At 43.4% G+C, this 9,508-nt stretch overlaps 1 pseudogene; it reads left to right on the top strand.

The window, feature by feature from the left end:
- Positions 1–1,138: 1,138 nt before the first annotated feature.
- On the top strand, positions 1,139–1,223 carry LOC119334821 (annotated as a pseudogene).
- The last annotated feature ends 8,285 nt before the right edge of the window (positions 1,224–9,508 follow it).

Raw genomic sequence — 9,508 nt, 5'->3', positions numbered from 1 at the left:
TTCAATTTGTCTGGACTACGTGATGGCATCCTATGATTTTGTTTAACAACTTTCGTATTATCTTCTTATTTCTCTTGTCCTTGTGCAGCAGGATTTGATTCTGTACAAGGGGTTCATCGTGCCAGGCTCCTCTTTTTTGATGCTTCCATGCAATGGTGGTGGCGATGGTGCTGTTTGGCATCGGCTACAAAAACACCCTGCCATGTCATGTCAATCAAGTTAATTATATGTCGCTCTTTTCATGTTCTGCTTCATACATACATGCATATGTGATGGCTCCCTGCCTCCCTGCCTGCTACATCTCCGCTTGCATAAATAAAAGAGAAGAAAGAAACACTCAGCTTAAAATAATTGTAATGAGCAGCACATGCCTTTCATTTTACAAGATGGTCATTGTATCATGATAACTGGATCATGTCTATGCCACATACAAATCATTGAGCAGTGTTCCTGATGCTGATGGCATGTTACCTTGAATAATAATGTTGACAGGAGCATTTTGGTTGCACGTTTGCGACTTCTTGCTTGAATCCCAAAGTTTCAGATCAACGTGGGGTTCAATGTTTGCTTTCCATTCTTATTGTCCGTCTTAGATCATTCCCAGTTCACTGAATCAAGTTGCTTGAACTACCTATCAGGCTAGCTCACATAGCTGTATCTGCCGTGTCCTTTCTAGTTGGACATGCGCAAGCAATGTTTTTACATAAGCTCATTTGAAAATCACATACTAGTAGCAGCAAAGTTTAGTGCAATAGTTGTCTGTCAACTTTCAGTGCCAGCTGCAAAATTCAGTTATGCACAAGCACCATTTAGTAGCAGCATAGGTATATAGCATTCATTTAGCGGCAGAAAAATCCAGTTCATTTTACTCGCTGCTCTCTTTGGCATTTACAGTCTTGGACTCTCTGGCTGCTCCTCCTCTGGCCAATGGTGAAGCGCCGATGAGGCCAGCAGCAAGGCAATGCGGCGGGATCGTGCTCCCGTGATCGTCTGAGGCGCATGCTCTGCTTCTCAAGGTACAATTACCTGTTGATTCCATGGTCTTGATGTTTTTCTCCTACATGGTTCGGAAGGTGAATCTGCCATTTGAGAAGTCAGACTGTTTAGGGAATTTCCGTGACGATGATGATGTTGTGCTGGGCAGAGGATGTGAAACATTTAGACCGCTGTGGCCTTTCCGGTCTTTGATGATCTAAAATTGAGCTTTTTAAAACTGATGCCTAGCATGCTATCAACGTTTTTTTGTTCCTCATCTAGAGATGCAGCTCTCTGTGTTGGTTTGATATAATGTAGAGGAGTTGCATGTGAATCATTTGTCAGCTGAGCATATGATGTTACAAGGAGATGCTACTGGGATTTACGTTGTTGAAGTATCTTAAACCGAGCTTTTTTAAAACTAATGCTTGGTTGATGTAGTCCTAGTATATTAGTTGGCTGTGAGAGTCTACTGTTGTTGGTGCTGTGTTGTCATTTCTTTTTACGTCATTGAAGAATAAAAAAGATAAGCATTTCTCCAGCCAATGTCTGAAGTAGCTGCTGATGTGTAGTCATCGGCTGGACCTATGCATTTCATCAGAAGTCAGATATAGCTTGGACTATACTTTTGAATAGAATTGAAAATTTTCTCTTTCATTTATTTGTCTTCAATTCTTTGGATCAAACGACTCTCTTGAACACATGTTCGTTAGTGTGGTGATGGTTAAACAACTACAGCAGATCGACGTTTTTTTGCATTTTTTCATTTCTCAACCTTGGATAGTTTGCCAAAAATAAACCCTTAGATTTGTTACCATTCCTTTGATAATAATTTGTTGAGGTCTCTAAGTATTTTTTAGCAGTAATAAACATGGCTCTTTCATGTTGCAACCCAACAGGAGCACCCCTATTTGTCTGCGTAATACACATATCTGCTCTGCTGCTCTTAGTTTTAACTAGCCAACGCAAGGATGATGCCAACCATCGATGTTAGATTTATTATCCATGTTGAAGTGTAGAGCAATAGCAGGTTAACGCGTTTTATTTGCCCTATGCAATTCTGTTGTTTTATATGCCCTTTCTAGTATTGTACAAACTGATGCAAGCTGATGCATTCCAGGCATAAAAAAATTATTCTATAAGATCTCTAAACTGATGCAAACTTAGCAGTAGCAGTAGTATACTTCAGGAAGTTCTGTTCATTATACTAATTCCTCAGCAACAGTATACTAGTGTTGCTATGGTTATCCATACTTCATTATTTTGTTATCCATACTCCTAGCTGCTTGTGTATCTGTTTATTATTCTGTTCATTATTCTTTTCCTACTTGTTTATGCTAGAATATATTGCTTTCATTGGCAGCCATGATAACATAATTTCCTCTCTTCTACAGGAGCTCTAGGCTGAAGAAGTTCGAAGAAGGGAACACTTCATCTTTGTAGCTAGTTTTATCTTCCTGGGTGTTTTATGTTCCTGGGTGTTTACTTCATAGATGTTCCTGGGTGTTACTGGGTGTTTACTTCAGAGATGTTTCTGGATGTTCCTGGGTGTTTACACTTCCTGGGTGTTCTAAATTCCTGGATGATGTGAACTAGCACATGATTTTAATATATATAATATACTCATATTGGTCGCCATTTATGAAAATTTGTGTGATTGAAATATTGGAAATGTTGATTATTTATTGTTTTTTTAGGATCAGATCATTAATTGCTGATACATCAAAATGAAACAAATACTATTTGGGCCCTAAAAAGGCACAAATCAAACAATTCAGGAAAATGAACAAAATCGCTTAAAAATCAATTGTGAAAAGCTGAAGGCCAAGAAAATAAAAGGCCTAGGCCCAAAAATGAGAAGGCTTAATTGTTGGGCTTGGCCCATCTACCTAGCCAAAATTAATATGAGAAAAAACACAAATAGGCCGAATTGTTGGGCTAGGCCCATGTAGTAAATCGAATTGGACCGGGCTGAATCTTGTGCCACGTCAGATTGCCACGCTGGATGCCTACGTGGCCTGGGGAGGTTGCTAGTGACCAAAACGCCACAGTAGACGTATTTTGGTCATAAACGTCTACGACCATTCCAGAAGAAAGGTCGCTATAGTCAGTTTACGACGGCCAGCTTTTGACCTTATGTTTTTGGTCACAAAAAGGTCACAAATGGAAATTTGTGACCATTCAGTGACTAATAGTGGTGGTCACAAGTTGACATATTTCTTGTAGTGAGATACAGACGATCGAATCTCGGGCAAGTAACATAGCGATGACAAAGGGAACAACGTATGTTGTTATGCGGTTTGACCGATAAAGATCTTCATAGAATATGTAGGAGCCAATATGAGCATCCAGGTTCCGCTATTGGTTATTGACCGGAGACATGTCTCGGTCATGTCTACATAGTTCTCGAACCCGTAGGGTCCGCACGCTTGAAGTTCGATGACGGTTATATTATGAGTTTATGTGTTTTGATGTACCGAAGGTAGTTCGGAGTCCTGGATGTGATCACGGACATGACGAGGAGTCTCGAAATGGTCGAGACATGAAGATTGATATATTGGACGACTATATTCGGACACCGGAATGGTTCCGGGGGTTATCGGATAGATACCGGAGTACCGGGGGGTTACCGGACCCCCCCCCGGGGGGTTATTAGGCCTCATGGGCCCAAAGTGGTGGAAGAGGAGAGGCAGCAGGAGGTGGCGTGCGGCCCCCCTTGCCCAAATCTGAATTGGGAAAGGGAAGGGGTGGCGGCCCCCCTTCTCCTTCCTTCTCTCCACCTCCTCCTCCCCCTTCTCCTAGTTGGAATAGGAAAGGGTGGCAAAACCTGCTTGGAGTAGGATTGCCCCCCTTGGGCGCGCCTCCTCCTCTTGGCCGACCCCCTCCTCCTTCCCTCCTTTATATATGGAGGAGGGGGCACCCCATAGACACAACAATTGATCTCTTAGATCTTTTAGCCGTGTGCGGTGCCCCCCTCCACCATAATCCACCTCGGTCATATCGTAGCGGTGCTTAGGCGAAGCCCTGTGTCGGTAGAACATCATTATCATGACCACGCCGTCGTGCCGATGGAAACCTCCCTCAAAGCTCGGCTGGATCGGAGTTCGAGAGACGTCATCGAGTTGAACGTGTGGAGAACTTGGAGGTGTCGTGCGTTCGGTGCTTGATCGGTCAGATCGTGAAGACATACGACTACATCAACCGCGTTGTGCTAACGCTTCCGCTTTCGGTCTACGAGGGTACGTGGACACACTCTCCCCTCTTGTTGCTATGCATCACCATGATCTTGTGTGTGCGTAGGAATTTTTTTGAAATTACTACGTTCCCCAACAGATACCCCCTGTACCAAAGTTGAGTATCAAACTTTGGATTCTCTACCACATTCCTTCCTTGTCTATCTTGTATGCTTCCGTTGCGTGCTTCTCTAGTCCATCTCTTTAAGAGATAATGTGTTGGTAATGTCTTTATATTCATCAAGTCAAGAACTTTGAGACCATGTCCACACAATATTCTTGTCCTACTGAACATTCCACAACTACATGACACTGTTTTGGTCAAAGGATCACCAATCACTATGTGCTCCTCCTCAAATTCTAAATCACCATGCAAACTCCCAATAGCAACCCCAATTTTGTTATTTCCATCCAACACTCTAGCGCATGCAGCCATGGATCTCTCATATTAATTTTTAAAAGATTCAAAGATAATTGGAGTGTATTCTTTGCTTGCTAGCACCAACATAAGTGTGTGCATCAGGATTCTTGGCAACTTCTGTTGGGGAACGTAGCAGAAATTCAAAATTTTCCTACGTGTCACCAAGATCTATCTATGGAGAAACCAGCTACGAGTAGAAGGAGAGTGCATCTACATACCCTTGTAGATCGCTAAGCGGAAGCGTTCAAGTGAACGGGGTTGATGGAGTCGTACTCGTCGTGATTCAAATCACCGATGATCAAGTGCCGAACGCACGGCACCTCCGCGTTCAACACACGTACAGCCCGGTGACGTCTCCCACGCCTTGATCCAGCAAGGAGAGAGGGAGAGGTTTAGGAAGACTCCATCCAACAGCAGCACAACGGCGTGGTGGTGGTGGAGGAGCGTGGCAATCCCGCAGGGCTTCGCCAAGCACCATGGGAGAGGAGGAGTAGGGAGAGAGGTAGGGCTGCACCAAGAGGGAGAGAACTCATGTGTATGGCAGCCCCAAACCTCAACTATATATAGGGGGAAGGGGGGGCTGCGCCCCCTTTAGGGTTTCCCACCCCCAAGGGGTGCGGCCAACCCTAGATGGCAAAGGGGGTGGCGGCCAAGAGGGGAGAGGAGAGGGAGGCGCACCAATATGGGCCTTAAGGCCCATCTGGACTAGGGTTTGCCCCCTCCCACTCTCCCTTGCGCCTTGCACCCTTGTGGGGGGCGCACCAGCCCTCCTAGGGGCTGGTCCCCTCCCACACTTGGCCCACGCAACCTGCTGGGGCAGGTGGCCCCACTTGGTGGACCCCCGGGACCCTCCCGGTGGTCCCGGTACAATACCGATATCGCCCGAAACTTTTCCGGTGACCAAAACAGGACTTCCCATATATAAATCTTTACCTCCGGACCATTCTGGAACTCCTCGTGACGTCCGGGATCTCATCCGGGACTCCGAACAACATTCGGTAACCACATACAAGCTTCCTTTATAACCCTAGCGTCATCGAACCTTAAGTGTGTGGACCCTACGGGTTCGGGAGACATGCAGACATGACCGAGACGTTCTCCGGTCAATAACCAACAGCGGGATCTGGATACCCATGTTGGCTCCCACATGTTCCACGATGATCTCATCGGATGAACCACGATGTCAAGGACTTAATCAATCCCGTATTCAATTCCCTTTGTCTAGCGGTATTTTACTTGCCCGAGATTCGATCGTCGGTATACCGATACCTTGTTCAATCTCGTTACCGGCAAGTCTCTTTACTCGTTCCGTAACACATCATCCCGTTATCAACCCCTTGGTCACATTGTGCACATTATGATGATGTCCTACCGAGTGGGCCCAGAGATACCTCTCCGTTTACACGGAGTGACAAATCCCAGTCTCGATTCGTGCCAACCCAACAGATACTTTCGGAGATACCTGTAATGCACCTTTATAGCCACCCAGTTACGTTGTGACGTTTGGTACACCCAAAGCATTCCTACGGTATCCGGGAGTTGCACAATCTCATGGTCTAAGGAAAAGATACTTGACATTAGAAAAGCTTTAGCATACGAACTACACGATCTTTGTGCTAGGCTTAGGATTGGGTCTTGTCCATCACATCATTCTCCTAATGATGTGATCCCGTTATCAACGACATCCAATGTCCATAGCCAGGAAACCATGACTATCTGTTGATCACAACGAGCTAGTCAACTAGAGGCTCACTAGGGACATATTGTGGTCTATGTATTCACACGTGTATTACGAATTCCGGATAATACAGTTATAGCATGAATAAAAGACTATTATCATGAACAAAGAAATATAATAATAACACTTTTATTATTGCCTCTAGGGCATATTTCCAACAGTCTCCCACTTGCACTAGAGTCAATAATCTAGTTCACATCACCATGTGATTAACACTGACAGGTCACATCACCATGTGACCAACATCCAAAGAGTTTACTAGTGTCACTAAACTAGTTCACATCATCATGTGATCAAGACTCAATGAGATCTGGGGTTTGGTCATGTTCTGCTTGTGAGAGAGGTTTTAGTCAACGGGTCTGAACCTTTCAGATCCGTGTGTGCTTTACAAATCTCTATGTCATCTCCTAGATGTTGCTCCCACGTTCTATTTGGAGCTATTCCAAATAACTGTTCTACTTGGAGCTATTCTAAATTGTTGCTCCATTATACGTATCCGGTATCTCTACTCAGAGCTATCCGGATAGGTGTTAAGCTTGCATCGACGTAACCCTTTACGACGAACTCTTTTACCACCTCCATAATCGAGAAAATTCCTTAGTCCACTAGTTACTAAGGATAACTTTGACCGCTGTCCTGTGATCCATTCATGGATCACTCTTGTACCCCTTGACTGACTCATGGCAAGGCACACTTCAGGTGTGGTACACAGCATAGCATACTGAAGATCCTACGTTTTAAGCATAGGGGACGACCTTCGTCCTTTCTCTCTATTCTGCCGTGGTCGAGCTTTAAGTCTTAACTTCGTACCTTACAACTCAGGCAAGAACTCCTTCTTTGACTGGTCCATCTTGAACACCTTCAAGATCATGTCAAGGTATGTGCTAATTTGAAAGTACTATTAAGCGTTTTGATCTATCCTTATAGATCTTGATGCTCAATGTTCAAGTAGCTTAATCCAGGTTTTCTATTGAAAAACACCTTTCAAATAACCCTATATGCTTTCCAGAAATTCTACGTTATTTCTGATCAACAATATGTCAACAACATATACTCATCAGAAATTCTATAGTGCTCCCACTCACTTCTTTGGAAATACAAGTTTCTCATAAACTTTGTATAGACCCAAAATCTTTGATCATCTCATCAAAGTGTACATTCCAACTCCGAGATGCTTACTCCAGTCCTTAGAAGGATCGCTGGTGCTAGCATACCTTTTAGCATCCTTAGGATCGACAAAACCTTTCTGATTGTATTGCATACAACCTTTCCATACGAAGACTGGTAAGGAAACTCGTTTTGTCATCCATCTGCCAGATTTCATAAATGCAGCTAATGCTAACATGAATCCGACGGACTTTAAGCATCGCTACGGATGAGAAAATCTCATCGTAGTCAACTCCTTGAACTTGTGAAAAAACTTCGCCGCAAGTCGAGCTTCATAGATGGTGACATTACCATCCACGTCCGTCTTCTTCTTAAAGATCCATTTATCTCAATGGCTTGCCGATCATCGGGCAAGTCCACCAAAGTCCATGCTTTGTTCTGATACATGGATCCTATCTCGGATTTCGTGGCTTCTAACCATTTGTCGGAATTTGGGCCCACAATCGCTTCTCCATAGCTCGTAGGTTCATTGTTGTCTAGCAACATGACCTTCAAGACAGGATTACTGTACCACTCTGAAGTAGTATGTATCCTTGTCACCCTACGAGGTACGGCAATGACTTGATCCGAAACTTCATGATCACTATCATAAGCTTCTACTTCAATTGGTGTAGGTGCCACATGAACAACTTCCTGTGCCCTGATACACACTGGTTGAAGTGATGGTTCAATAACCATATCAAGTCTCCACCATCCTCCCACTCAACTCTTTTGAGAGAAACCTTTCCTCGAGAAAGGACCCGATTCAAGAAACAATCCATATTGCTTTCGGATCTGAATTAGGAGGTATACCCAACTGTTTTGGGTGTCCTATGAAGATGTACTTTATCCGCTTTGGGTTCGAGCTTAATCCTGAAACTTTTTCACATAAGCGTCACAGCCCCAAACCTTTAAGAAACGACAACTTAGGTTTCTCTAAACCATAATTCATACGGTGTCATCTCATCGGAATTACGTGGTGCCCTATTTAAAGTGAATGTGGTTGTCTTTAATGCCTAACCCATAAACTATCGTGGCAGTTCGATAAGAGACATCATGGTACGCACCATATCCAATAGGGTGCAACTATGATGTTCGGACACACCATCACACTATGGTGTTCCAGGCGGTATTAATTGCGAAACAATTTCCACAATGTCTTAATTGTGTGCCAAAACTTGTGACTCAGATATTCATCTCTATGATCATATCATAGACATTTTATCCTCTTGTCACAATGATCTTCAACTTCACTCTGAAATTACTTGAACCATTCAATAATTCAGACTTGTGTTTCATCAAGTAAATATACTCAACATTTACTCGAATCATCTGTGAAGTAAGAACATAACGATATTCACTGCATGCCTCAGCACTCATTGGACTGCACACATCAAAATGTGTTGCTTCCAACAAGTTGCTATCTTGTTCCATTTTACTGAAAACGAGGCTTTTCAGTCATCTTGCCCATGTGGTATGATTTGCATATCTCAAGTGATTCAAAATCAAGTGAGTCCAAACGATCCATCTGCATGGAGTTTCTTCATGCGTATACACCAATAGACATGGTTCGCATGTCTCAAACTTTTCAAAAACGAGTGAGTCCAAAGATCCATCAACATGGAGCTTCTTCATGCGTTTTATACCATTATGACTTACATGGCAGTGCCACAAGTAAGTGGTACTATCATTACTATCTTTTTGGCATGAACATGTGTATCACTACGATCGAGATTCAATAAACCATTCATTTTAGGTGTAAGACCATTGAAGGTATTATTTAAATAAACAGAGTAACCATTATTCTCCTTAAATGAATAACCGTATTGCGATAGACATAATCCAATCATGTCTATGCTCAACGCAAACACCAATCTCGATGGTAGAGGGAGCGTGTGATGCTTGATCATATCAACGTTGGAAACACTTCCAACACATATCGTCATCTCACGTTTAGCTAGTCTCCGTTTATTCCGTAGCTTTTATTTCGAGTTA

This window comes from Triticum dicoccoides, chromosome 7A (assembly GCF_002162155.2).
Source record: "Triticum dicoccoides isolate Atlit2015 ecotype Zavitan chromosome 7A, WEW_v2.0, whole genome shotgun sequence".
Taxonomy (NCBI): domain Eukaryota; kingdom Viridiplantae; phylum Streptophyta; class Magnoliopsida; order Poales; family Poaceae; genus Triticum; species Triticum dicoccoides.
This window is presented reverse-complemented; position numbering and strand designations above follow the sequence as displayed.